The sequence below is a fragment of the Ambystoma mexicanum genome, chromosome 8, assembly GCF_040938575.1.
Source record: "Ambystoma mexicanum isolate Mex_15411 chromosome 8, UKY_AmexF1_1, whole genome shotgun sequence".
NCBI classification, from domain to species: Eukaryota; Metazoa; Chordata; class Amphibia; order Caudata; family Ambystomatidae; genus Ambystoma; species Ambystoma mexicanum.
In genome coordinates, this window is record NC_090929.1 from 729,557,865 (window position 1) to 729,585,012 (window position 27,148).

At 45.4% G+C, this 27,148-nt stretch overlaps 1 protein-coding gene and 1 long non-coding RNA gene across 2 annotated transcripts in view; both read left to right on the forward strand.

The window, feature by feature from the left end:
* The window catches only part of LOC138472515 (trichohyalin-like), a 1,377,820-nt gene that overhangs the window by 550,659 nt on the left and 800,013 nt on the right, over window positions 1–27,148 (forward strand). The window lies entirely within an intron of this gene.
* Window positions 16,949–27,148, forward strand: part of LOC138473663 (uncharacterized) — a 354,182-nt gene continuing 343,982 nt past the window's right edge. Inside the window, exon 1 of the long non-coding RNA XR_011268834.1 lies at window positions 16,949–17,174. This is a non-coding gene — a long non-coding RNA (uncharacterized lncRNA). The remainder of the gene's footprint in view (window positions 17,175–27,148) is intronic.

Consider the following 27,148-nt stretch of genomic DNA (forward strand, 5'->3'; position numbering starts at 1 on the left):
TATACCCCTCTGGGACTGCTTTAGTACATACAGGCCCAATTGGATCTTTAAGCCAAGTTTCTGTTAAAAATAGCATGTCTAGCTTTACTTCAATAATAAGATCATGGATATCCTCAGAGTGTTTAGGAAGGGACCGTGTATTTAGTAAACAAACTTTAAGAATCCCTGAGTTTGGCTGTTTGAAACTTGTTTGCTCGGTGCGGTTGTTTTTTTGTTTCTTTTCCTTAGTGCTAGCTTGAGTAATGGGGGGTTCAGGAAGCGGTAGCTTTATGTTTATATTACTGGCCCCTGACTCCTCCCTTACTGAGGGTATCATACTTGATGGAATGATCAGTTCCCCGATTCAAACGCCCCCAAAATGTCCCTCTGTGCAATCTAATGGCTAGTGAGAGCCGAGTGGCTTACCTCGGTCCGGTGTGTTACTAGCGATGTCTTATATATCACTACCGCACTGATGAGGTTCCCTGGACACACGGCTAGAAGGAGAGGCCGTGGCCGTGTAGAGCCGCGGACTGGCACAGACTGGCTCCTTCGCACCGGCGCCTTCGCGCCGGGTTTCTACTCAAGAATCCCTTCCGGACTACAATCCTGATGGGGATTGTAGTTCGGTGCAGCTGTGGGCGTGTGCTATTCCTCACGCTGCTGGCCCTGTTTCACTGTTGTTTCTGGTGCAACTATCCACGGGTCTTCACGGGTCTTCTAAAGAGACCAGATAAGTCGTGACTGAAACTAGGCAAACACGACAGTTTTAACAATTATTAGCAAGTTCTGAATTCAGGTACAGTTCTAGCGGCGCAATTAAAAGATATTAAAATACTTAAGAAACTTTACAAACTTCTAAACGAAAACGAAATGTACGAAATAAACGGAGTTGCAGGGAAGGCGGCACACTAAACAATTACTTTCTTTCATCTCTATATATCCACTGCTACTGTTTCAAACAATTGTATGGTATGTACGAATATAACATTGTCCATTGTGGGTATACCTTGGATGAATATGTATGGGTTTGTTAAATCTTTCCTGGTTTTTCACACAAAATGTGTAGTCACGAAAATGTAATTAATCAAAGCACATTAGAGATTACAGCCCTGGCGAAGGAGATGTGGATCTACGAAATGCATTGGCAATAAAACTCTCTGTAATGGAAATTCAACCATATTGGCTTGGGTTCTTCCATCTTTTGAATTGCCAACAGGAATGAGATATTTGATACTCTAACAATATTGATTGATTCTGTGATTGATCTATGCTTTTGGGAACCAAGGAGCTACACAATTAGGATCAAAGTTATTAGAATAGAGGTATCAGTCCATTATCCTCAGAGGAGGTATAAATGAGAGGGACTGTTTAGATGGATGTGTGACACCCACCTTCTTTCCCAACTTCGTATATTTGGCTCAGGTGTCTCTGGGCTTCATGCAGTCAGCTCCTAAAAAGTAGTTTTCAATGTTTTTACAAATATATCTACTTGATTCGAACAGTAGGTGGTGCCCACCTTTTCCACATGTTTTCACCATAATGGTTACAAACGCGGCCAGTTTTGTCGCTAGCGATACAACCGGGCCCCCGGCTAGAGGAGCTGCCCCGAGATGGGTGGGGCTGCAGGGCAGTATGGTAGCACCCTCTGCCCCCCTTGGAGAACAGTGCAGGTGTGCGCCACAGACTCCTGACCGCCACATGCAAACGCAGTGATTAATGATGCCATCTGTGGGCGCTCTGAGAGGAGCCACAGTGTTTGCCGGAGAGAAATTTGATGGTTACGTAAGTGTAACTTGGTACGGAAGGAGGGCAGGGGCTGCTCACAAACTATGTGCACAAACAGCACCATCCACACCCTGCCAGCAGAGAGGCATGTGGGGAATGGAATGGAGTCTGGAGCGAGGTGTGTGGAATGACTGAGTCTGGAGCGAGGTGTGTGTGGAATGGTCGAAACCGGAGTGTGAGGTGTGTGTAGAATTGGCTGGCGAGAGAGGTGTTCCTACAATAGAGTTTGGAGACGTGTGGTGGATTTTGTGCATAGGATTTCTATGGAGAGTGGGGTGCTGTTAAGTAAAATCCTAAAGGGGCTTTAGCTTGCACAAGAAACAAAAGGCAAAATGCAGGTTTAAACTCGATTCAAGGCAGTGCTTCTAACCGGTAAATACTTTCTGGCAAAACATTTCAGGTGGTAATTACATTCTTTTTTCATAAAAAAGTGTTTTATTCAATCCAGTCAATTTCGTTTCAGTTGTGTAATGTCCAGAAAATGTAGATTCTAGCAACGTAACAACTGTTGAACATCTTCAAAATTAAACAGCTTCACCAAACAAAATGATAGACTTATGGAAACTTAACGTGTTTCGGTTCTAAGACTTCCATCAGAAGCATAAATGGCTAAGAAACATAAAAATGGCACATTTTAATGATTCAGAAAGTAGGGCTTTATTGGATATAATCAAAAGCACATCCCTCCGCCACCTAGCTGCATGGGCATTCTGGGAGTTGGAGTCATCGAGAAACAAGGTAATTGTGAGCACAGAACCAAATGTCAGTCATGTTTGAAAACCATTGGAATGCAAACATCTGGTTTTTCACAGATCTGGACCATTTGCTTTTGGGTTTCCTTCACATGACCTCATTTTTATGGGCCCATAAAATTGCATGGAGGTTGCAAAAACGTGCAGAGACAAACACTCTGGGTTTTCTGTTTCCTATGGACTCACCATATGGAGCATGGTGCAGGGCAGGAAATGTGCTCAGGGAGTTCCCTGCTCTGTGCAAGGGATCTCCGACTGCTTCCCAATGTTGGTGTGGTTGGAAGGTAGGTATCCCTTCACTTATGCCTGCTCTTTTGTGTTTGATAGGGGCAGGCGGAGGCCGTGGTCATTCTTTGTCGTGATGGACATGTTTTATCATGTTGGGCACTATTATGATCTCTGCTGTTTGGGCCTGCATGCACGGCAAAGACCAGCAATAGATGCCACCATGGTGGAACAGGTGGCTGCTATCACAGTGGGTGCCTATGGACTTGGCCACCTATTTGTACATGGTAGATACACTGACAGAGCCAATAGGGATTCCTGTGCCCCATTGGCATCCAAGCCTGACCCACCTGACATGGGAATTTAGGTTCACAACTTGTGGAGTAAACATTACTACAAAGAGGCTGCATGGCAGCACCCACAGCCAGTCCTGGTATTTTAGATGGCATGTATGTTAGAATTTGTAGCTTCACATTTACTACTAAAAACATGGACCTCCAAGTCCCAGCACACAGTGTTCACAAGTCACAACCAGTTCTGGCAAGCTGTTGTGAGTGGCATTGGGTCACTGCCAGCTGTCAACCGGCACGCTGTGCTTCCTGCCTCGCTGCCTAGCAGCTATATGACCTACCGGCCAGCAGGCGACTCAAACACAATACATAAATTTAAAAAAGCAAAGTCCCAAGGTCTCCCCTGTCCCCCCCAGATTTTATGGGTCTCCTACGCCCCTGGTTTAATTCATATTTGTTACAGAAATCTTCCATTTCAGCCAACACATGTTTTGACAAACTGTGTCTTTCTCAAGGCTGATCACAGTACAAACAAAAACAATGAAAATAACAAGATTAAATCATAATTTTAGTTTCGAAAGGAAAACAAATCAAAGATACATACCATATGCGGAGTAAGGAGAGCGGGGTGAGCACATCAAGAGGGCAAGTAAAAATGATTAGTCGGAATAATCCTGATCCAACTTTATGCTAGCAAAGGCATTACCTGGTGATTTCATGCTAGGGTGAAATCATGCTTGAAAAGATGCACGATTAACATCCATGTGGAACGGTGCCACACATTTCTTTGAGGAATCCACATTCCACCTTCCATCTTTACTGCTCTTCATTTCATTGTGAAGAATCCCCTGCAGGGTTGCAGCATCACTCTGACACTCAAGGCCACATCAAAAACCTGGTCAGATGTGAAAGCAGGGTAGACTTCTGGGCCAACTGAGCAGTAATTCCGGCCCCTGCAACGACCAACGCCTGACAAATGCATTGCCCTCCCTGACAGGCAAAGGTCCCCGCTGGCCACTGAGCATAGCACCCGAGCATGTTAGAGTGAAGTCTGAGGCATCTCTCGGCCTGCTACTCAATAAGGTGAAATGAGTGACTACTGTCATAAAATGTTTGCGATGCACTTCCACTGAACTGTATGTTATTGCTCCCATAAGCCTTAGCAGGTTAAGGTAATGTCTGAGTTTACACACAACCCCTTTCTCTCACAGAGACAGTGTGAGCTAACAAAATGGGACCTGTCTGAAAATGGCCAGAGATAGGAGAGTAGGGTTGCAGGTTGTTTTAAAGTCCTGCTCCCACCTTCCCCCCAAAAAACAATTCCCCTCTAGGTTCTCCTACCACATTACACTACACACACAAACCCCCCCCGCAGACAGCCACTACAGGTCTAGCATTTAGCACATCAACACTAATGAACGACAACTAAGCTCTGTCTCACAATCTGACATGAGCGGCTAGTCAGACCCAAAGAGCTGCAGTCTATCGGATCTTGGGCTCTTCCTTATGGATAACATATTACCAGGATTTTTCTGCCAAACCCATAGAAAGCAGATTGGCACTCAGGAACTGGGTACTTTAAACCTGTACCCATCAACATCACAGGTTTTGCATCTGCCTGTCCCACTGATGAACCCCACCCCCTTTTTTATTACAGAACCAAGCATAGCGAGGCAACCAATAGTGGCAGAGGACGCTATACAAGACTACGTACATCACGTTCATTGGCCATGGTTATAATGAATTACCCAATAACATACTGGAGTTAAATATTGAATGGGTGGTGTAGGGTCATGCGTGGTGCTTTTGAGCACCAGTCTGCTGGTTTAATAAAATGGAGAAAATGTACCACACAGAAGAAATCAATACTTAATCTATGAGATGTCACTGGATGGAAAGGAGACTGACAATTGTACTATGAGATGGATGATGAAGCAGACACTGGTCCTGCATCTCCCAAACCCAAAGACCACTGGAGAACATCTGAAGCTCAGCTGACCACCTCCAGATTTCAAAGAACTTGCTGGGCTTATCAGACTCTTCTCGACTTCTTCGACCTGCCAGATGCAGTGAGATGCTACAGAAAGCTGTCAAATTTCAGATGCCCTAGGAGCGATAAGCTGAACCCTGTCAAAGTAAAACCGCTGGACTGCTTTCCAAATTAACAAAAAAAGAGCTGCCCCCATGTGGGGATTCAGCTTGGTTTTAAAGGGACTTCAGCACAGGGTCAGCCAGCCTTGCTCTACCTTGAGGATCAGCAGATCTAAGCACCCTAACAGCTGAAGATTGAACCATGCTTCACCTTTCTGCAGCTTCCCCCCACCCCCTCTAGCCCAAGAGTGGTTGCAGACTGCCGCCCCCTAGCCCAAGAGTGGTTGCAGACTGCCCCCTGAAAGAACAAGAGTGGTTGCTGTTAAGACTGATTTCCTATACTCTGGCCAGGTCGACAGATGTATAGAAGGCCAACCTATATTGTGACAGGGGCAACTCTGGGAAGCTGTAGCCAAACCAGTTTAAGGTAGCAGTGACAGGCGGTCTAGGCTAAGATCTTCAGAGGGGTGAGATTGTAAAGGGTCCACAATGAGGTCACACAATGGGAGTCACAAATTACCCTTAGACAGGATGTATAAAAATATAGTTATTTAATTATGGCCAAAATACACTGTAAGAAAAATGAACAAAAGCATGTAGACAAATCAACCAATACCATCAAACTAAAATACATGTATACAATCACAGGTTCAAGTGCATAATACAAATCAGAATATCCTGCAAGGGAATGAATAGGCAAGTATTACACACGAAAAGGTCCACAGAGAATTAACCCCTAACTAATATTGTCCAACCCTAAGTTGCCTGGCGCCTTGTGCCCTATTGTTCAGGATACAAAGATACAGCACTCAGGAGGCAGGAGAACATGTAGGTAGGGTCTCTGGGGTCCAGTGATGGATTCTTAGAGCCAGGGTTCAAGATAGACAGTGTCCAAAATTCCCCCTAACAGTTATAAGTCTTGCCTAGGCAAGTATTGGCAAAGCCAATAGGTTTTAGATAAAGACTATTATAAGTCCATTGACTTACAATGGGAGTGTAGGGGTATGTTAAAAGCTCAATAACTTACCCCCCTCACTCCGAATCTTCCCTAAGACTTTCCAGAACAAAGGAAAGGTGTCCTGGCTTTCTTTTCCCACCAGCTTCCGCGGTCCACGATTTTCACGGGTTGCAGGTTTGAGTGAGTCTCCGGTTAGGATCTTTTGCTGGTGCAAGGACTATTGATGAAGAAATGCAGAAACAAACGATGCAGCGCGCTTTTCGGGACTGGAGGAGGGTCAGAAAAGCAGGTTTCGGACCGTGCACGCCACGCACAGCGATGCCTGCCAAGTTTCAGGCGGAAACTCGGAACGGCAATGAAGATAACTCGGTAGCTCAAAAACAAAGCTGGTCAGCCACAGGACGATTCCCAGGCACTTCCGAAGGCAGTTTTTTGCGTTGGGCACCGAGTAGGCTTCGGGAATGGATGGTCCCTCCAATGCAGGGGTCGTAGCACCTTTGCAGGCCTACTGGAGATCAAGAGACAGACAGGGCTCCACCAGGACTGCAGCAGAAGTTGGTTGCCAGGCCTCCTTCAGACAGGTTACAGGTTTCTTTGCGGGTCTTCTCAGCTGGACGGATTCTTGGCTCCTTCAGGTTCTTCCAGGATCTCTGAGAATTGCATGCAGGGGCCCTCTTCTTATCCTAAAAGGCAGGTAGGAGTCGAAACTCCCACTAGCCAATGGCAGAACTAGCCCACACACACACCCCACAGTGGTCCAATCAGGATCACTGGCGGGAACACTCATGCATACCACTCAGATACACAGAAACCAGGATGTGTATTGGGGTCAGACTGACCCAGCCCACATCCTGCCTGCAAACACACAAAGCCCTCCAGTAGCCCGCCAAAAGCTCCTGCTTTCCCGGGCACTGGAAGTCCTTATAAGGATCTTTCTGACCCCTGAGGCCAGGAAGAAGGCTAAACAACAAGATGCAAAAAGAATGGGCGAAAAACCTCGTGGCATGGCCATTTTTGACCAGTAGCCACAGTAAGTAGCCAAACGCTGTAAACGCAGTTTAAGCTAACACGAAATTCCCCAAAAAGTGGGGAAAAGTCACTGCTGCCACCAGCCCATCTTTTAAGCACCTCAGAATAACCAAAAAATCCTATGAGTGTTAGTCTAGGGCAAAACAAAAATGAACCCCATTGCACTGCAGTGTAAGATGCTGTGTGCAATGGTAAAAAGTTACCACAGGTGATACAAAAATAACCACAAGTAGCAACATAGTCACAAGACTAAGGGAAACACTGTTTCCCAGTACTGATAGCCTTAAGGACATATCAGTTTCCCCACAACGTGAGCAAAGGCCAGTACAGTGAAGCTTAAAGCTTCACTGTACTGCAGAAAGTACAGGTCAGATTGAAAAATAAAAGCAACAAGTTTGGGGTTCCATAAAGATGGAAGGAAAGGTGCAGTAAAGAGAATCTTTCCTAACACACACCCCCCCCCACAAGATTAAATGACAGGCGGAACTGATACACCCCTGGATGGGTCCTCTGTTCCAGTCGGTTAACCCTGTTGGACAGCCCATCAACATTGCTACATTTGGGATCTGGCCTATGCCCAAAAGTGAAGTTCAAGGCCTGAAGACTCATGAACCACCTGAGCCACTTTGGATTCTCTCCCTTAACATCTATCAACCACTTCAAGGTTTGAGGGGGAGCATACACAGTGAAGTGAGTCCCATAGAGGTAGGACCTCAACTTCCTAAGGCACCATACAATGGAAAAGCAACTGTTTTCCACCTGGAGCCAACTGAGCTCTCCACTCCTAAACTGGTAGCTGACTAGACATATAGGGTGTTCCTCACCTTTGTCATTTAGCTGTGAAAGTCTTCCAACTATCCCAGTGTCATAGGCATCTGTCTGCACTATGAAAGGTCTCTTTAAATCAGGTGCCCTTAGACCAGGGGCCTGACCTAAGGATTCTCTCAGGCCAGTGAAGGCCTTCTCACACTCAGGAGTCCATAAGAAATCTTTAGGTCCCCTATGAGTAGTGAGGGCAGTCAGAGGGACAGCTATATTTCTATAGGCTGCCACTTTACTCCTGTATGGGGTAGTGGGGGTTGCCCAGTTCTGTACATGAAGTACTTGACTGACAAGAGGTTGCATCTTGTCCCCACATACACCAACTTCCTGCATGAGTAAGGCCAATGGCTCCTGTTCATTTTGACACTTGGCTGTCTTTCTGAACAAGTTGGCCTGATGAAGGTCCTGACACCCAGTCTCTTGAGTCAGACCCAGTTCCTCCCAAGTGGGGGTTGAATCTGCCATGTCATCCAGACATGTATTGCTGAGATCCATTTTCCCATTCAGAACAGGGGCTAAGCTCAGTTGAGAGGTATCAGTTTCAGCCACCAATCCAGAAGACCTTACACTGAAGTAGGGCTCTGAAAAGGCCGAAACTGCTGTCTCCTCCTCAGCACAGACTGACAGGGATATGTTGCCATACCCTGCCGAGAGATCATTACAGTCTCTGTACTTTTCAATACAGAGCTGACCCACTAAGGTATTACCCTTTAGTGAAGAGTGTGCTTCTGTCTTGGGGACAGAACACAGAACTATAGTGTCCATACATAATCCAAAACTGGCTTTACATGTATATCCCTCTAGTTCCTCAGAACTGAACTCTTGACAGCTAAAATCCTCAGACACTCCTTGTTCCAACACATGGTGGATCTCACACCAACTGTCAGAACTTTGTCTTGGTTCTGAACCACCACAACACCCAATCTTGGTGGGTTCACTTATTCCCAGTATACAGTCTGGTTACTACAATCCTGTTCTAAAGGGTGTCAGTGACAACAAGAGGGGAGATTGCCTCAGCAAACTCTCCAGCTCACCTTGCTGATGTGGGGTCAGGTGAGGAGACACTAGGCCATGCTCACTGAAGCCATTTGAAAGGCTGCTTTGACACAGGGAAGGGAGGCACACAGATTTCTCTGGCTCCCACCCTATAGCCATAAGCAGCGCTCCAATTTTATCTTTCAAGATAAAATCCACTATTCTATTCACAGGAAACTGTATGGCAACCTGTCCAGGTTCACCAAAGCCTTGAGAATAGTTTACCTTGCCAAGCTGTGAAACATGGCAAGGCCCAGACCACTGACAGGTAGTCAGGGATTTGTAGAACAGATTTGACAGGAGAAGGTCCCACCTCCTTCTCTGGGGCTCACAGAGAGCTCCAATCAAACTCCTGAGAGATCTAACAGATCTCTCTCTCAGACCATCCTGTGGATGACAGCTCAGTGACACTTGACAGGTCACTTCACCATCCCTCCACTGGGTCTGACCACTACTGATGACAGCAGAGGAGCTACCTTGGTAGCTGTCATTCAGCATGGTGTCAATGACTGACTTGGCAGTCATTCCCTGTGGGTTGGCATAAGGGCATATGGGACTATGATCAGTAATCCCTGATTGCAACTTATTGCCTGAGGTCCCCAGAGTCAAAGGGCTAATAAAATTAGGCCTTGTTTCTGGTAACAATGAGGTCAAACCTAAAAGTGAACTCTGGAGTAATTGAATTCCTGCCTCACTTCTGTCAACCTTGTGACAGAGAGTGAGACCCCTACATTGGGTTTCCTCTGGGACCCTCATCATGGGCCAGCAGGAATGTGTGTTAGACCACACAGGTCCTGACACTAGGATGCATCACAAGGGGAATGTCACACACCAACTGTAGGAGGAAGGGCCTCACAACCTGAATAACCTCCAACCTCTCGCAGTTTGCTCTGGTGGGCTCTGTGGGCTTACTTTGCAGAACCCACCGTCTTTGGGAATTCTTTGCTTCACTGGAGGAGAATCCTCTAAGTGGAAGCAGGCCTTTCTCCATAGGCCTAACCATGATGGTTTCCTTTTCTGTTGGCCCATACTTCTTGTTCTCCTAGGACTCTCCTCTACCTGTATACTAGGCAGCAGAGGAGACCCATAGGATTCAAGGTTTTCTGGGGGTCCCTCTTCCAAACTAGGAGTGGGGATACTTCCAACTACCTCAACATCAGTTGTAGGTAAGGCAGGAGGAATATTCTCCTTTCCTCTGTCTGTTTTTCTGACTCCAGTGACCATGGGTTTTCCCGTAGGCCTAGGCTTTCTCTTAGGCTTGGCTAAGACAGCCTGATTTTGAGACATAGTGCTTGGAGGGTCTGGTGAGGGCCTAACAGGACCTAAGTCTTGAAGACTCAACTCACCCAGCACTCTTCTAGGAACCACTCTCCTGACATTGACAGATGCCCTGACCATTTCTCTATTCACAGCTTGAATGACAGGTGCTACTGGAACATTAAGAGAGGGCCTACCAGCAAACTGAGTATCCCCCACAGGAACTCTGGCAAGAACCTGTGGGTTTACCATGAAGGAAGCTACTTCAGTAGGACTGGGCCCAGTGTTCCTAACAGTAAAGGTACTTACACCTACTACTTGAACACTATCCTCAACAGAATTATTACTATGCAATAGGAAAGGAATGGGAGCCAGGGCACCAGCACTGCTAGTTTCCAAGGAATCTAGACAAACTTCAGACTCTTCCTCTGAGGGAATGGAGTCTAAAGGGAAGGACACCCCTGCTATCCCTTCTTCCTCATACTAAGAGAAGGCCAGACTAGCAGAGTGGACCCCCAAGGTCTTACCCTTACATTTGGGGTCCCCCTTCCTGTGGTCACTTGCTCCACAAGTCTAATAAGCCCACTGGCACTTGACACATAGGGAGGCTTAGAGTAGCCACTTACTTGCTTGGGAGGGTTAGTCCCACTACCTTGACCTGATTCTGATGACTTCCTCTTATTACACTTTTTGTGGGCCTTCTTGGACATAGTTTTATCAGTATCCCCACCCTCTTTCTCTTTCTGCTTCTTTCCCTCCTCCTGCTTACCTGAAGCAGGCTTGTCCTTATGGGACACTCTATGTGAAACCCATAGGTCAGCAGCAATGGCTAGTCTCTTTGGATTTAACTCCTTTGAGTCAGCCAAATGCTGCTTAAACTCTGGGGAACAAGAGGCAAAAATATGTTCAAGCATGACCAAATGAGTCATGCCCTCAAAGGTGGTTACCTGATAGCCTACTGTCCAGCCACTCAAGTTTTTCAGAGAATTTGCAACAAAACTTACATAGGTCATACATTCTTTCTTTCTTTATTCACTAAACCTCCTCAAGTATTGGGGAGGAGTCTTCCCAAACTTGAGGATAAGAGATTGCTTAAGTTTTACAAAGTCTAACCTATCAGCCTTTGACATTTCCATAAGGGCACTACAGCCAGAATGGGGCAGTCTGCTGATCAATTATGCAATTCTGTCAGCATCACTCACTCCTTGTACCTCACAAGCATATTCAAAAGTTACAAGCCAGTCAATTATATCATTCTTTTCCTCATACATACTCAGGAGATCTTTAGGAAACTTAGGATGTGAAGAGGACCCAGAACTATCTCCAGATCCTCTGGAAGAAACTTGTGAAGCCTGAATCTTGGTAAGCTCCAGCTGGTGATCCCCATATTTCTGCTTCTCAACCCTCTCTAGTTCCAATTTGGCCATGGCAAACTCAAGTTCGTTTTCCTTAAACCTGAGGGTGTCTTTCTTCAAATTGAACAATGCCTCAGCATTAGAGTAGGCCTCAACCAGAAGTTCAGAGGATGCACTTTCTCCCTCCTCATCTACAACACCAGTCACTGGAGTGACAGTAATTACATTACTGGTGCTGGGTCTACCCCCAGCTCCACTATCAGGACCATTAGTTAAGATAGGCACAACTTTGTTTCTTTTAAACCAGAGACTGTCAAGCCTCTATCAACACATAACTTTCTCAATTGCTCCACTTTTAAGGCACTCAAAGTGGTGAAAGTGATTGTTTCCATGATACTTGGTTTAGTAGGTGGCTTATATCCACAAGGCAATCAAATATTATAGTGTCTTGTGTAAGTATAATTTAGACACACCTCCAGTGATCTACACTGTGGCACCCAATACTGATCCTGTTCACAAAACACCCAGATGCTATGTGGAGAGGGTCATCCCACCGCTGTACACCAATTTGTTAAGACTGATTTCCTATACTCTGGCCTGGTGGACAGACGTATAGAAGGCTAACCTATATTGTGACAGGGGCAACTCTGGGAAGCTGTAGCCAAACCAGTTTAAGGTAGCAGTGACAGGCGGTCTAGGCTACGATCTTCAGAGGAGTGAGATTGTAAAGGGTCCACAATGAGGTCACACAATGGGAGTCACAAATTACCCTTAGACAGGGTGTATAAAAATACAGTTATTTAATTATGGCCAAAATACACTATAAGAAAAATGAACACAAGCATGTGGACTTATCAACCAATACCATCAAACTAAAATACATATATACAATCACAGGTTCAAGTGCATAATACAAATCAGAATACTGCTGCAAGGGAATAAATAGGCACGAATTACACACGAAAAGGTCCACAGAGAATTAACCCCTAACTAATATTGTCCAACCCTAAGTTGCCTGGGGCCTTGTGCCCTATTGTTCAGGATACAAAGATACAGCACCCAGGAGGTAGGAGAAAATGTAGTTAGGGTCTCTGGGGTCCAGTGATGGATTCTTAGAGCCAGGGTTCAAGATAGACTGTGTCCGAAATTCCCCCCCAACAGTTAGAAGTCTTGCCAAGGCAAGTATTGGCAAAGCCAATAGGTTTTAGATAAAGAATATTATAAGTCCATTGACTTACAATGGGAGTGTAGGGGTGTGTTAAAAGCTCAATAACTTACCCCCCTCACTCCAAATCTTCCCAAGACTTTCCAGAACAAAGGCAGGGTGTCCTGGCTTACTTTTCCCGCCAAATTCTGCGGTCCACGATTTTCACAGGTTGCAGGTTCGAGTGAGTCTCCGGTTAGGATCTTGCAGGTTCGAGTGAGTCTCCGGTTAGGATCTTTTGCTGGTGCAGGGACTCTTGATAAAGAAATGCAGAAACAAACGATGCAGCGCCCTTCTTGGGACTGGAGGCGGGTCAGAAAAGCAGGTTTGGGACCGTGCACGTCACGCACAACGATGCAGCAGGACTCAGAAGCTGCAGTCGGACTTTCCGCTATTTCTCGGGTCCTCTTGGAGCTAGGATGCCGAAATTTTGCAGAGGGTGTCGTTGCAGTGGCAGCTGAGGGTCTACCAAGTTTCAAGCAGAAACCCAAAACGGCAACGAAGATAACTTGGTAGCCCAAAAACAAAGCTGGTCAGCCACAGGATGATTCCCAGGCGCTTCCGAAGGCGGTTTTTGCATTGGGCACCGAGTAGGCTTCGGGAATGGTTGGTCCCTCCAATCCAGGGGTTGTAGCACCTTCGCAGGCCTACTGGAGATCAAGAGACAGACAGGGCTCAACCAGGACTGCAGCAGAAGTTAGTTGCCAGGCCTCTTTCAGATAGGTTACAGGTTTCTTTGCGGGTCTTCTCAGCTGGACGGATTCTTGGCTCCTTCAGGTTCTTCCAGGATCTCTGAGAATTGCATGCAGGGGCCCTCTTCTTATCCTAAAAGGCAGGTAGGAGTCGAAACTCCCACTAGCCAATTGCAGAACTAGCCCACACACACCCCACAGTGGTCCAATCAGGATCACTGGCGGGAACACTCATGCATACCACTCAGACACACAGAAACTAGGATGTGTATTGGGGTCAGACTGGCCCAGCCCACATCCTGCCTGCAAACACACAAAGCCCTCCAGTAGCCCGCCAAAAGCTCCTGCTTTGCCGGGCACTGGAAGTCCTTATAAGGATCTTTCTGACCTCTGAGTCCAGGAAGAAGGCTAAACAACAAGATGCAAAAAGAATGGGCGAAAAACCTTGTGGCACGGCCATTTTTGACCAGTAGCCACAGTGAGTAGCCAAACGCGGCAAACATGGTTTAAGCTAACTCGAAATTCCCCAAAAAGTGGGGAAAAGTCACTGCTGCCACCAGTCCATCTTTTAAGCACCTCAGAATAACCAAAAGATCCTTTGAGTGTTAGTCTAGGGCAAAACAAAAATGAATCCCATTGCACTGCAGTGTAAGCTGCTGTGTGCAATGATAAAAAGTTACCACAGGTGATACAATAGTAACCACAAGTAGCAACATAGTCACAAGACTAAAGGAAACACTGTTTCCCCGTACTGATAGCCTTAAGGACATATCAGTTTCCTCATAACATGTGAGCAAAGGCCAGTACAGTGAAGCTTAAGGCTTCACTCTACTGCAAAAAGAACAGGTCAGATTGAAAAATAAAAGCAAAAGGTTTGGGGGTTCCATAAAGATGGAAGGAAAGGTGCAGTAAAGAGAATCTTTCCTAACAGTTGCAGTCTGCTTTGTGGGACACTTTGAGGAACATCAATCCACCTTTTTATCTTTCATGCTCCTCATTTCATCAACCTCTTAGTGAAGGGCCTCCCCCAGAGTTTCCTCAATGCTCTGAAATCATAGTCATGGAGGTGTCTCAATAGCAGGTCACTGGAGCGTGGGGTCCTTTTTATCTATGTCTATGGGTGAGCTGTATAACAGGGTTAGAAGGCTTGTTGGGGGCACCAGAGTTTGACCTCTGGGAGAAAGAAGAAGAGAATCTTGCCCCTGCCTGATCCTCTGAAAACACACCATTCATTGCAGACAGACATTGCCCTGATCTGCAAAAGTCCCAGCTGTCCTCCAGCACCTAAGGAAGTTATAGTGGGCTTTGATGTGGCTCAGGGGTGTTGCTCGGTCTGGAAAAGATCTGGGGCTACGCTAATGCCAGGAATGTCAGGACTTTGGGCTAGCTAGCCTTTTGGTTGTAGTCCCTGAGCATCTATCCAAGACTAGCACCAAAAGACCAGGGGCTATAGCCCCCTCAGCCGCCACCTAGGCAACACCTCTGATGTGGCTCTTAGCCTGTGGAACAACATCCAAAAGAAGGTGAAATGAGCGCATAGCAACTGTGCTCTTACAATCCTGGCAGCTCTAAAGGGGAACATTGATTGTAGTGCCATAGCTGCTCCTGCCATGGAGTCCTACCTGCAGCTATGGAATGTAATTCCTTACTATCATATGCAACAGGTCTGTCTCATAACGGCTATGCGTTTGTGTCAGAACTGCTGATGCAAACCTGTTTCTTTGGTGACAGAACAGTGTACATTTCTTCTGATAATCAGCGGGTCCTAGGGCTGGTACTTCTGCTGAATTCCCTGTTATTGTTCCAAAGGCTTCTTCTGCCTCAGTGTCCATTGAAGGGGCTCTGGGGTGTGGGCCTTCCTATAGTGTTGTAATGGTTTCACTATCTCGGCGTAGTCCAATATCTCGCCAGTAGCTTCCGCCTATTGGCCATTAGGTAGGAGACCCCTGATGCAGAGTTTCATATTTGCAGACAGGACACAGCACTTCCTACTGGCACTCATCAACACCACAGGACTTCTGCATCTGCCTTCCCATCGGACAAAAAGCCTAACCTGTTCTTCTTACGGAGCCATGTACAGTGAGGCCATGTTATTTGCAGAAGAGTGTTCTATAAGACCACTTGACCTTACCTTTTGTATTGTGGACAATGGATTCCAACTAGTATACATATGCACACGTTTCTAATAGCGTGACACATGAGAGTGAAATGGGACTAGGCCTTCTAATCTCTCCAGCCAGCGTTGGTTAATGAATTTGCTCAAAACGATGTCATTTACTAGCAACTATGGTCTGCTTTAAAATCCTGAATCACTTGAATTAATAAGAAGCATATATGCCAACATGCCCCATGGCGTTCGGGAGACGCTAACCCAGTCCTGGCTTTAACTGGCACTGCGGGACTTGTAGTCCAGGATTTAAACAGCATAAACCGAGGACTACAAGTCCCAAAATGCAAGGCTAAAACTAGTACTGGACTGGCGCCTGCCAACTGGAATGGTGCATGTTAGCATGTTTGAGCTATCCAGAGGACACAATTTACAAAAGTATCAACATTATTTATTTAAAATTATCTCTCATACCCGTTCTGGGTAGCATACCTCAGTACAAGAAACATATCCATATCTACATCCACTCTACACTATCATTCACATAAGTGACTAAAGTATCTGCATCAACCAAAACATAACAGTGCAATTGACGGATAGATTTTAAAATATATTTACCCTGGAGTGGATACTATTTCATTTTCATAATCCCATGTCCAGGCATTTGGACAGGACCGAGCGGTTTCGATGTATTTGGCACAATTATGTGTATAATTGTGTAGATTGGATGTAGATATAGATTTCTTTGCTTGTACTGAGGTAAACTGGCCACTACAGCTGGGAGAGATACGTGTTTTTTTTTTCATTTTCATGCACTGAATTGTTTTTGAGTTATTGTTGATTTATTCAATACACTTGCATTAATTAAATAACTAATTTTGATACTTTTGTAAATTGTGTCCTTTCTGCTACGCAATTTCTGTGTCTACCCAATCCTTAGAGTGGGGATTTCTGCTCTTCAGAATTTTGTTAGCATGTTTGAGCTAATCACAATTAGAATCTCACCGCTGATGTAATGCTGACCTCCAGCCCCTCGTTATAAGGTCACACCACTCAGTTTGTCACTCAGCAGTAGAATATATTTTCAGTTTCGCCTGTTGACCCTCTTAATTGCACTATCTCTTTTGGTTCCGACCTTACAGCCAACCATAGTGTGATGGCGTCTAATACCATCTTCATTGATGCAGTATTAGACCATTACAGTCGGTATACTTCGCGACCACCACGTGCAGAGCATGACGCTCCGCTTGCGAGCAGTGCTGTCACAGTGCAGAACACATCACACGTTGTGACGCATTTAACAATGGAGAGAAAGTTATAAAAGGCCTGGCTCTTCGGCTTCCAGCTGCCTGTATCTCGCCGCTTGTGACAGAGCTAGAGTGCAGGTCCCTGGTTCCCTCGGTTCCAGTTTTTTCGTTCGTTGGTTGAGAGTGTGTATTTCTACATTTTCTCGTTGTTCTTTATTGATATGAATTTTGTACCATTGGACATTCTAAAAGTTTTGTCTCAACTTCTGCTGCTTGTGTTTCACCATCTGCTTCTACATCTAAAGTGGCGGAGGCTCTTCAAGGTAGCAGACTATCTGTACAGGTAAGGAATGACGCGTCTCAAATATGACCCTCTACTGGCACTCTTATATTTTCAAAGTGTTACCATTACGTTTTGCTTTATAATCGAAAGCTGCCAGAAACATAATGGCTGTGCTTAGAGGTGGGCAGATATAGAATGCCAAGAAGGAGAAAAAGGCTGTGTTTTACGTCGGTCTCCCCAGCGTGCATGTTAGGCAGTGGTCGAAGTGTACGAAAAGAAGTAGTGGAACTATGTTCCCTGCTGGCCTGCTCCAGCTCCCCACAAATTCCATCACCACGTCCCCTCCCACACACAATACACACACCCAAACACTTGCACCTGCTGTTTAAGGGAACGTTCAGTGCAGTGCACTGAGAGGGCAAGTTTCAAATTCTCCCTACACTTTTATTTGAAAACGAAAACATTCTGAAACGGTTTCTTTTTTAAATAAAAGTATAAGAGCTGTAAAAGGTAATTTTAAAAAGTAGAGGAGCACTGCTCACAACCGCTCCCGCTCACTTCGACCACTGATGTTAGGATATATTTTATGAGCATTGTTAATGCTAGAAGCATTTTGGTGGTGTGATGGCTCACTCTAATCTACTGACAGTCTAGGACAGTAGTCTTCAACCTGGGGTACTGGCCCCCGATGGGGGAATGGGGGGGGAGACTCTGTAAAAAGGGATTAAGAATACTGTTTTTAAAATAAAAAATTATTAGTGTGACTGCGTCTAATCTTTATATTATTTATTTATTTATATATGATTCTGAAGAATCTTTACAAAACATTATACAATTTAACATTTTGTTTCAAAATCACACAAATTAATTATTCGTAGACTGTTCATAAAATACTTCTAGCTTCATAACATCATAAGGCACTTCCTACAATGAAATCATTAGGATACTCACAGGAAGATTACTCTCAGAAAGGTAACAGTGCAGCCCATGAGGAATCTTAAAAATTTCTTAAGATTACATAAAAGTACATAAAATTACGTAAAATCACATAAGATTACGTCACATAGCGTATTATTTAAGAGAGCATAAAAATACACATAAATTAATAAATAATGAATTTGTTGGCCAAATTAGTGGCTATCAATTGGAAAATGAATTAGAGTACTGTTACTAAGAGGCTAGTTAGTAGGCTAAGAGGCTAGTTTAGCTTAGTAGACTACTAACTGTGCCTACTAAGTTATTAAAGGCACAGGGCTAAGACATCAGACCTGAAGACACAATAATTAAAAGATACATATATTCAGGGCGTTTTTACTAGAAGTCATTTTTCAATACGTTGCCAAAGCCAATAAAGCGAGTTATGAAGGGACTCCGAATCAGAATTTAAACAGTAAGTCCAGAACGCCTGGCTTTTAATTGAGTCTTAACTGTGTACGTAACCTCGAAGTAATGATATAGATATAGGACCCAAAGAGCTGCATTCTGTAATCACTTGTTTAGGTGTCCCAATACAACTTGCTGATCTACATATCTGACAAACACGTTGGTCCAGGGAAATATTTAACCCAGCCCAATAGCAGTAATTGATTTGTTCGCAGTCTGAGGATCAGGCTGCGAACCGTGGGGCTGGGACACTGTTGGAGGTAGCGTTGTAAGCTTAGGTAAACATGGGACACATTGGACACATATCGGTATGATCTCAAAGTCCATAGTAAAGCATAATTATTGCACTAGTCCCAACGTTCCGGCTTTCTTTTAAACAATGCTTTTAGGGTATCATAATTAGTACCCCGTTTGAAGCCGGGAGCCCAATCAAGACTCTCGTAAAGCTGGTGTATCAAACGAGCAAAATCCCCTCCTTCATGTTTCCATTCAATCCCCTTATCAGATCCCATTAGTGCCAGACATAGGCATTTTGGCTTTGAATAAGCCTTTAGGTGAAGACCTCCCTGTCTAAATAACATTTGGCCCCTAAGAGAGACCAGCCCCCCCTCCAATCACAGGTATTCAACTGATGTTGTCCTTGGGAGGTTCAAGACCTGCTTCCAAAAATAACCCACCACTCTGTCCAACCAGCTCAGATTAGTCATTTGGAGTACCTCTAGTCCATACAGAATCATTGGGCAGAAACAATTGCCGATATAAGGTCAAAATACCCCCAGTGAGTGTTTCGGCAAATTTGTCTTTCAAACTAGTCAGCCCTCAAATACCCCCAGTGAGTGTTTCGGCAAATTTGTCTTTCAAACTAGTCAGCCCTCGGCCCTTAACAATCTTAGGCTCTGTAATATGGATGTAGGAGAAACTCAGGCTCATTTCAAGGCCCAGATATGGGTACTTGTTGACATAAGGTAAGTTCCCCAAGCTGGTATTAAGGGTAAGGTGGTTTACCCTGGAAGCAGAGACCAAAATAACCTTTATGTTAATCATATTAACCACCAGTTCATTCTCAGCGGCATATGCAACCAAGATTTCAAATATGTCCTTTATACCACTGAAAGTATGGTTAAAAATGGCCAAGTCATCAGCATAGAGAAGGCCTGGGATAGGACAGCATCCCACCAGCGTGTGGGTAAGTCCACCAAGTAGAGGTTGTACAATAGGGGGGCCAAGACGCAGCCCTGTTTGACACCCCTATTGAGCAGAAAGGGGGAGGACATAGTACCTCTATTATCCAACCTTACCCAGCCTGTTAATGTGCAGATTCTTCAGTATACAAAGTAACCACCGCAGACAGCCCCACCCTTCCAATTTAGCCCATAATTTAGCCTGCCAAGCACCATCAAAAGAAACGCAAAAATAAAGCTGAATGTATGAATGTATGTATGTGTGTGTGTATGCATGTGTGTATGTGTATGTTTGGGTTTTAAGCAACTTGTGAACGCACCTATGCACAATAAAGGGAATACCCTGGATTGGGTAGTGTAGTAATGTTCCCTGTGTGTTTGAGTGGTAATGATGTCAGAGCTTCCTTGTGGAATGTGGTGGCATCGGGGTTCTGTTAGGGACGATTGGGACTTGGGGGTGAGAGTGGCTGATTGCTTGGTGTGGGCAAGTCCAGTGTCCTTACTTGTGCACATGTTGTCTTCGTTTCACACCATCCCTACTGTGTAACTGATTGCGTAAGCATGGCAGACCATGGACAATAAAGAATATAGTAACTTACCACAAGAGGAAGTTCACTTTCTTTCACTGGCGACGAGGATGGGATGCTAGGTCACTGTAGAGGATTCTGATGCCAACGCTGCTGAAGGGGGTGCAGCAGATTGATGACACTGCGCCGTGAGTTTTCTCCACACCCAGATGGCACATGGGTGCAGTGCGGCCAGCCGAGGTTGCTGTGTCCCGCTAATGGAGTGCAAAGAACTCTGGCGACATCCCCAGAAGGTGTTGAGGCCCCCGCCAACGCCAGCATGTGGAAAAGTTCCTCTTGCAGCAGAGTCCAGGAGCGGTGTGTGAGTGTGCCAGACAAACTCTTCCATGTCCATGCAGTTGGCGAGCGGTCTGATTTGGTGGCAGAGAGAGAGGCCTTGTTTCCATTTCTGTTTGATAGCGCGTCTTTCCAAAGAGGGGTAGGGTGCGTGATTCGCCATCAATGGCTTCCACATCTTCCTCCTGGAGGCTGGGCAGCCCAGGAGAGAGCGAGCAGGACAAGAGAGGAAAGATGGTCTTAATGAATAGATCAGATTACTTCAAAGAAGGTCAAATACAGCTCAACGACCATGTATGCTATGAGAAATTAAACCATAACCCTCTCCTGGATTTGACTCTGCCCTGGAGAAATACTAGCAAACACTGGATAGACATAGGCCTGCTCACACAAGAAGAATTTGATTACATGAATGTACAATATCCAATTATGTCAACAATTTATGTTCTTCCCAAAATCCACAAACAATATCTAAACTTCCTCCTTGTCACCAGATCATTAATGGCATCGGTTCAATAACAGAGAGAATCTCATAATTTATTGACATTCACCTACAACCACTTACCATGCAATTAGCCTCATTCATTCGTGACACTAAACATATAGGGCCTCATTACACGGACGGCGGTAAGGGTTAACGGTCACCGTTAATGGCAACGGTGACCGTTAACTCTTACCGCCGTACTACGAGGTCCCTTTGCGGGTTGGAGGAATTAACGCCTGCTTCTTGCAGGCGTTAAGTACCGACCCGCTAAGGGACCTCGGAGCTAATTACGGCACCGCAAAATTGCGGTGCCGTAATTAGCGCCTTCCCCATTCCCATAGAGCCCTATGGGGCAGAAATGGGAATGGGGAAGGGCAATGGCGGAAAGGGGATTTACCGCCCCTCCAACCTTGGAATGGGGCGGTAAATCCCCTTTCCGCCAAGGCGGTGCCGGTAATTTACCGGCATGGTCCAGGGTGCTAATAGCACCCTGGATTACCGCCTTCCGTGTAATGAGGCCCATAATCCAACAACTGGCAAGAAAAATATCACTTTGTGGCACTTGATATTGTCTCCCTTTATACCAGTATCAACCATGACCAAGGCATCAAGACTACTGAATTCTTCTTGAAAACACGGTCCATTTCATTCAAGGAAAAAAACAATATGATATTGGAAATGCTGCATTTTTCGCTTAACAATAACATTTTCTGTTTTTATGGAACGATTTATAAGCAATTACAAGGAACCGCGATGGGGTCCAAATTTGCCCCATCGTATGCTAATCTGTTTATGGGTTTCTTCGAAATCAACCATGCATGGAAACACAAGGCCTTTACTGACACCAGAAATATTGTCTTCTCGGGTCGGATTATCGATGATATTATCATGATTTGGGAAAGGTTAAATATTGGAACTCAACTCATATGTGGAACATCTAAATGACAATTAATATAACCTGAAATTTATTATCAACCACAGCAAGGAAAACATTTCTAGACCTGTAAATTTACATACATAACAACAAAATCTTAACAAATCTGTATACTAAACCCACAACCCGCATACATGCTACAAGTAATCACCCGGAAGACACCATTGCCAATATCCCGTATGGAGAAATCCTCAGGATAACATGAAACTGCAGTACAGAAACAACATTCGAGTCCAACATTGAGCAGCCAATTAACAAATTCAAACATAGGGATTACAAAACACATAAACTGAAAAAATCTATCATAAAAGCAAAAAATTTAACCAGAGATTTCCTATTACAAGACAAACCTAAGAAAACAAAAATTCTAACAACCAAGAAATTTACCACCACCTATGGATCAGATGCCTCAAGCCTCAGAAAAATATTTAAAAAACACTTGAAAATTTTGAAACTAGATGATAAATTATTCCAATATATTGACAAAGTAACACAGATATGCTACACAAAAGCACCAACCCTAAAAAATATGGTTAGCCTGAGCCTTCTTAAATCAATTGCCCAAAAAGACCTTATGAGTTTATTCAATCAAGAACCAATCCTTCGCACATACAAATGTGGAAACTGTAAACTCTGTCCATTAACAGTAAATGGAATGAAAATCATCACCTTGCCCAATGGAAAAGATAAACCGGTTAAACAGATAATCAATTGCAATAGCAAATTTGTTAGTTATGCAATTATCTGTAACTGCATGAAGGCATACATAGGCAGTGTTAGCCAGAATTATATACAGTACCCTTTAGGAACACCACACATAATTAAGACCACAAGTGACAGTACAAATGCACCTTTTGTACAAGCCTGTACTACACTGTTAAAGTGGTAGAAGTAGCAGAGCAGACAGACTTATCTCAAGAGTAAATGAGCAGTACAAGATAGTTGAAAAAAGGACAGCAATTACTATGATTCAGGCAAACACTTACTCAAGGTTTTCAAGTAAAAGAATATACATTTATTTCACTCTTCAGTTGTATAACATTACACTATTATAAGCCGTCTAAAAATCACACTCTTAATACACCACACCACGTCCCTTAAATTCCAGACAAGTGAAGCGCACAAAATGAAGTGGGAGCAAAATGGCACTCCAGCAATTTAAAAGGGAGGGAAAAACAAAAGTTGTTAGAAATTAAATCAAACCAACAGGTAAGTACTCAGGGCAGTTGAAAAAGGGCAGTTGAAAAAGAGGAACTTCAGTGAGGAGATCAGATAGAAAAGGCTTAAAGCCAAAGTCAATGGGTCCAAAGTCTTTTGCTCAAGATCACACAGTTCAGGGTAGTTTGCGGTAAAGTTCGTGGCACGGTTTCCGGACGAGGTTGGTTGAGTGAAAAGTTAGTTCAAAGAGAAGAGAAGGATAAGCCCTCGGGTTGGAGAAAACACTTTCACAGCGGTTGAACGAAATGAGCAACCAGATTTGCACAGTACCTTAAAACGGAGAGGCAGCTGTAGCTGAGGCGGACGTTTCTTGAGGTTCCTGCAAGTTCACGGTTCCTGAAGCGTCTGTCAGACTGACAAGAAGTAGGAAGACTGGAGGGTCCTGCACTACCCAGGGAAGAAACCAGCAGCAGAGCAAAGCAACGAATAAAAGGTGCACTCCTTAAAACCCAAGCAGGGTCCGACCTTCCTGGCTATCCGGCCCAATGTAGCTCTGTACAGCAAATTCAACCAGAGGAGGGGTCCTGGCTTGCAGTTTGGGTGAACTGGTTGGTCCCACCAGCTCAAGGGAAGAAGTTTCCTGGAGGATCTTCTCTGTCGTCGGATTCTGAAGATTCGGACCTGCAGCAGGGCTTCACCGGGCAGTTCAGTCATTGTAGGGGTCCTCTTCCATCAGCTCCTCGTAGGTTCTTTCGTTCCAGTGCCGACTCTGCCTTTCCAGTCCCAGAGACCTGCTTTTTATGCAGTTTTCCCCCATTCATACAGCCTGGCTGTCAATCATACAGTAGGGTGGCTGTCCTGGTAAGGACCCTTAGCCAATCAAACAGGAGTGCGACTTGGGTTACCAAGGGAACCCATGGCAGGGGTCTGAAGATCCCTCTCTCACATCCTGCCTACCCAGACTTTCAGGTGCCTTGAGGAGGGCTTCTGTGCAGAAGCCCACGAAAAGACAGCGAACAAAGGAATCATCCTCGGTTTGGCGCGCAGAGAAAAACATGAGAAAGACTTTAACAAAAAGAAATGGCGAATAAACCTTGCCGGAGCCAAAATAAAATGTATTTGGTCAAGCAGGTTTATGTTCAAGGCTAATATAATAGCCTAAAACATTACCAGGTTTATATAAAATAATCGCGGTAGAAATGTTAGGGTAGTTACCACTGCCACCAGCCAAGTCTTGATGTAAAGAGAGCAAAACAAGGCTCCAAGAGACACAGACAAAAACGGATACGAATTAACCCTTTCCAATACGCCATGTAAGATGGGGTGTACTGGGTCTGTGGTTTAAAATAACTAAAATAAAGTTAATGGCAACTTTACCTTTTCTGAGGGACAGTAGTCAGCCCCAGAAAATGGAGTCAGTGGGAAGTCTCAAAGACAACCCTGTGTCACTGCACTGAATGTGCTGTGTAACATACATGAAACATAGGAGGCCCTGGAGTAGGTGAGGCTCCAGTGCTGAAGATCACACAAAAAGTTAAAACACACACAGCAAAACACATGTAAGAGTGGGAAAAAGCTCACACTCTTATCAGGTGAAAAAAAGAAATCCTAGGAATCCAGCAAAGCTGCTGAGGGACTCAGTAGGTAAGGGAAATTAGCCATTTATGAGAATTCTCCCTAACACTCGCACCCCCCAGACTAAGGGACAGGAGGATTTAATCCACTCCTGGATGAATCTCTACCTCTAGTCGGTTAAAAATATCCTAGAGAGACCATCAGCATTTTGGTGGTGACATCCTGCTCTGTGCTCAACAGTGAAATCAAACCCTTGCAGGCAGATTGACTATCTTAGAAGTTTTGGGTTCTCCCCCTTCATTTGCATTAACCATCTCAAGTGTTGGTGGTGTGTCTGAATCGCAAAAGTAGATCCATACAAGTATGGTCTAAACCTCTTCAGAGACCACACAATGGCAAAACATTCACGCTCTATGGTAGCCCACCTTGTTTCTGGTTCCTTCAGTTTCCTGCTGATGAAGCAAATGGGGTGCTCCCTACCTTTCTCATCCAGTTGACTAAGGAATGCACCTATACCTATATTGGAGGCATCTGTCTGCACAATGAAGGGTTGGTGATAATCAGGAGCTCTTAGGACTGGAGCTTGACAAAGGGCTTTCTTCAGGCTTTCAAAGGCTTGAGTGCACTCCTCATTCCATCTAACCTTTTTAGGGAATTTTGGAGAGGAGATCACATTCAAGGGAGAGGCTATGGACCCAGAGTTCTTTATGAAGTTCCTGTCATGATGCCTACCCCCGGAGCACCAGGCCAGGCCCAGCACCCCCGGGATCATGCCCCTGGGTAAAAGCCCAGCGGCCCCTCATGTTGGACATCAGTCCTGGCGCCATAGGCGCCAGGCTCATAAAGGAAGGTGTTTTGTGCACTTACCTGATGCAGACCATGCTGCAAGATTCAGGCCTCCCTGAGACCTGAAAGGGACTATTTTTTCATTGGGACTATTTTGCCACTCGGGCGTGGCCAGGGAAGGATACTTACCTGGAACTTCTTTGGGGGCTATTTAAGCCACGCCCAGACAGTAGCTCACGCTTCGCGTTGTTTTGCATCCAAGCAGCTGAACGCTCACCGTGTCTGCTCCTGCATCTGGTCTCCAACCACGCCCGCCTCTATCCTGGAACACCTGTAAGGAAAGAAGAGAAGAGAAAGGTGAAAACCAAGAATTTTATCAAACTTCTTACCTGCATCCGGAACCTTCACGCCAGCGTTCCTGAGAAAAGACTTTCATTTAAAAGCACAGCGTTGCTCGCTGCAGCGCCGCGCTTCACTCACCTGTCCTCGGGAGTTCTTCTGGCTCCACCGCGACTGTCTGCACCGGTTGCCACATCTCTGCGCCTAGGGGAGAGAAGAAGAGACAAAAGGTGAGCAGAAGGAACATATGAGGAAAGCCTAATTCTCCGCCATAACACTTACCGGTCTTCTGTTGGTGGACCATTCCTCATTTCGGGTGGCCGCCGCTTCGTTGGCAGGTACCGCAGCCCGGCCCCTATGGGGAAAGGACAAAAGACATTACTGGAGGAATATAAAGACATTAAGAGGGATCGCCCCCATCGCTAACTCACCTGAGTTTACCATCGGCAATTCAATCCTTCAACGCATCGCCTTCATTCTGCACCTGAAATAAAGGACAGATCACATGTTAGGAAGGCAACAGAAAAGGAGGCTCTACACTTGAACTTTTGTAATCTTCATACTTACGGCGTTCCGCTCGGAAAAGTCAAGTGGATTTTGCAAGCGCCATTCTGAAAACCAGTGAAGTAACTGGACAAACACGCGCCCCTGCACCAGAAGCAGGATGGAGAGTTCATCCTTTCAAACCATAAGGTGAGCTTCAACCGGGGATTTCGGAGGAAGTTAGAGAAGAACGAAGAGGGGAAGGGGGGAGCAAGCACACTATTCTGCAGACTGTTAATCCCCTTTCTCATCTGCAGAAGGATATTCCTACGGACCAGACAAGCAAGATTTGAGGGTCCTGTTCAGTCGGTGTTCCGAGTTCTGCGCATCATGCTCGAAGAGGCCACAGCAACCCAGACTAGACCAGCGCCTCCGTGGGAGTCAGGTGAGCGTTACAGAACGCGAAGCCTTCCTACAAATTCCTACCCAGGCGCTATGGAAACTTCTGAGACTGATCAGTAGGCCCAACTACTGGGGGAATTATGGGCCGAAGTACACGCCGCTCGTCAAGAGACTAATGCTCTCAGGAGGGAAGTGATTGTATCAAAGGAAAGAACTGATGACCTGGCTAGACAGTTTTTGCAAGGTCAAGCTGGACACACTCCTCTACCCGGTTCCGGGGGGAACCCCGCTCCTGTGGTTCCCAGTAACCCTGTGCAGATTAATCTACCTGGAAACATGCCGCTGGCCCCACCCGAACGCTTTGCTGGGGACCCCAAACGATTTGCCGTATTCATGAATCAGTGTCGTTTGCACTTCCTAGGCAGACCTAGGGCCTTCCCTAATGA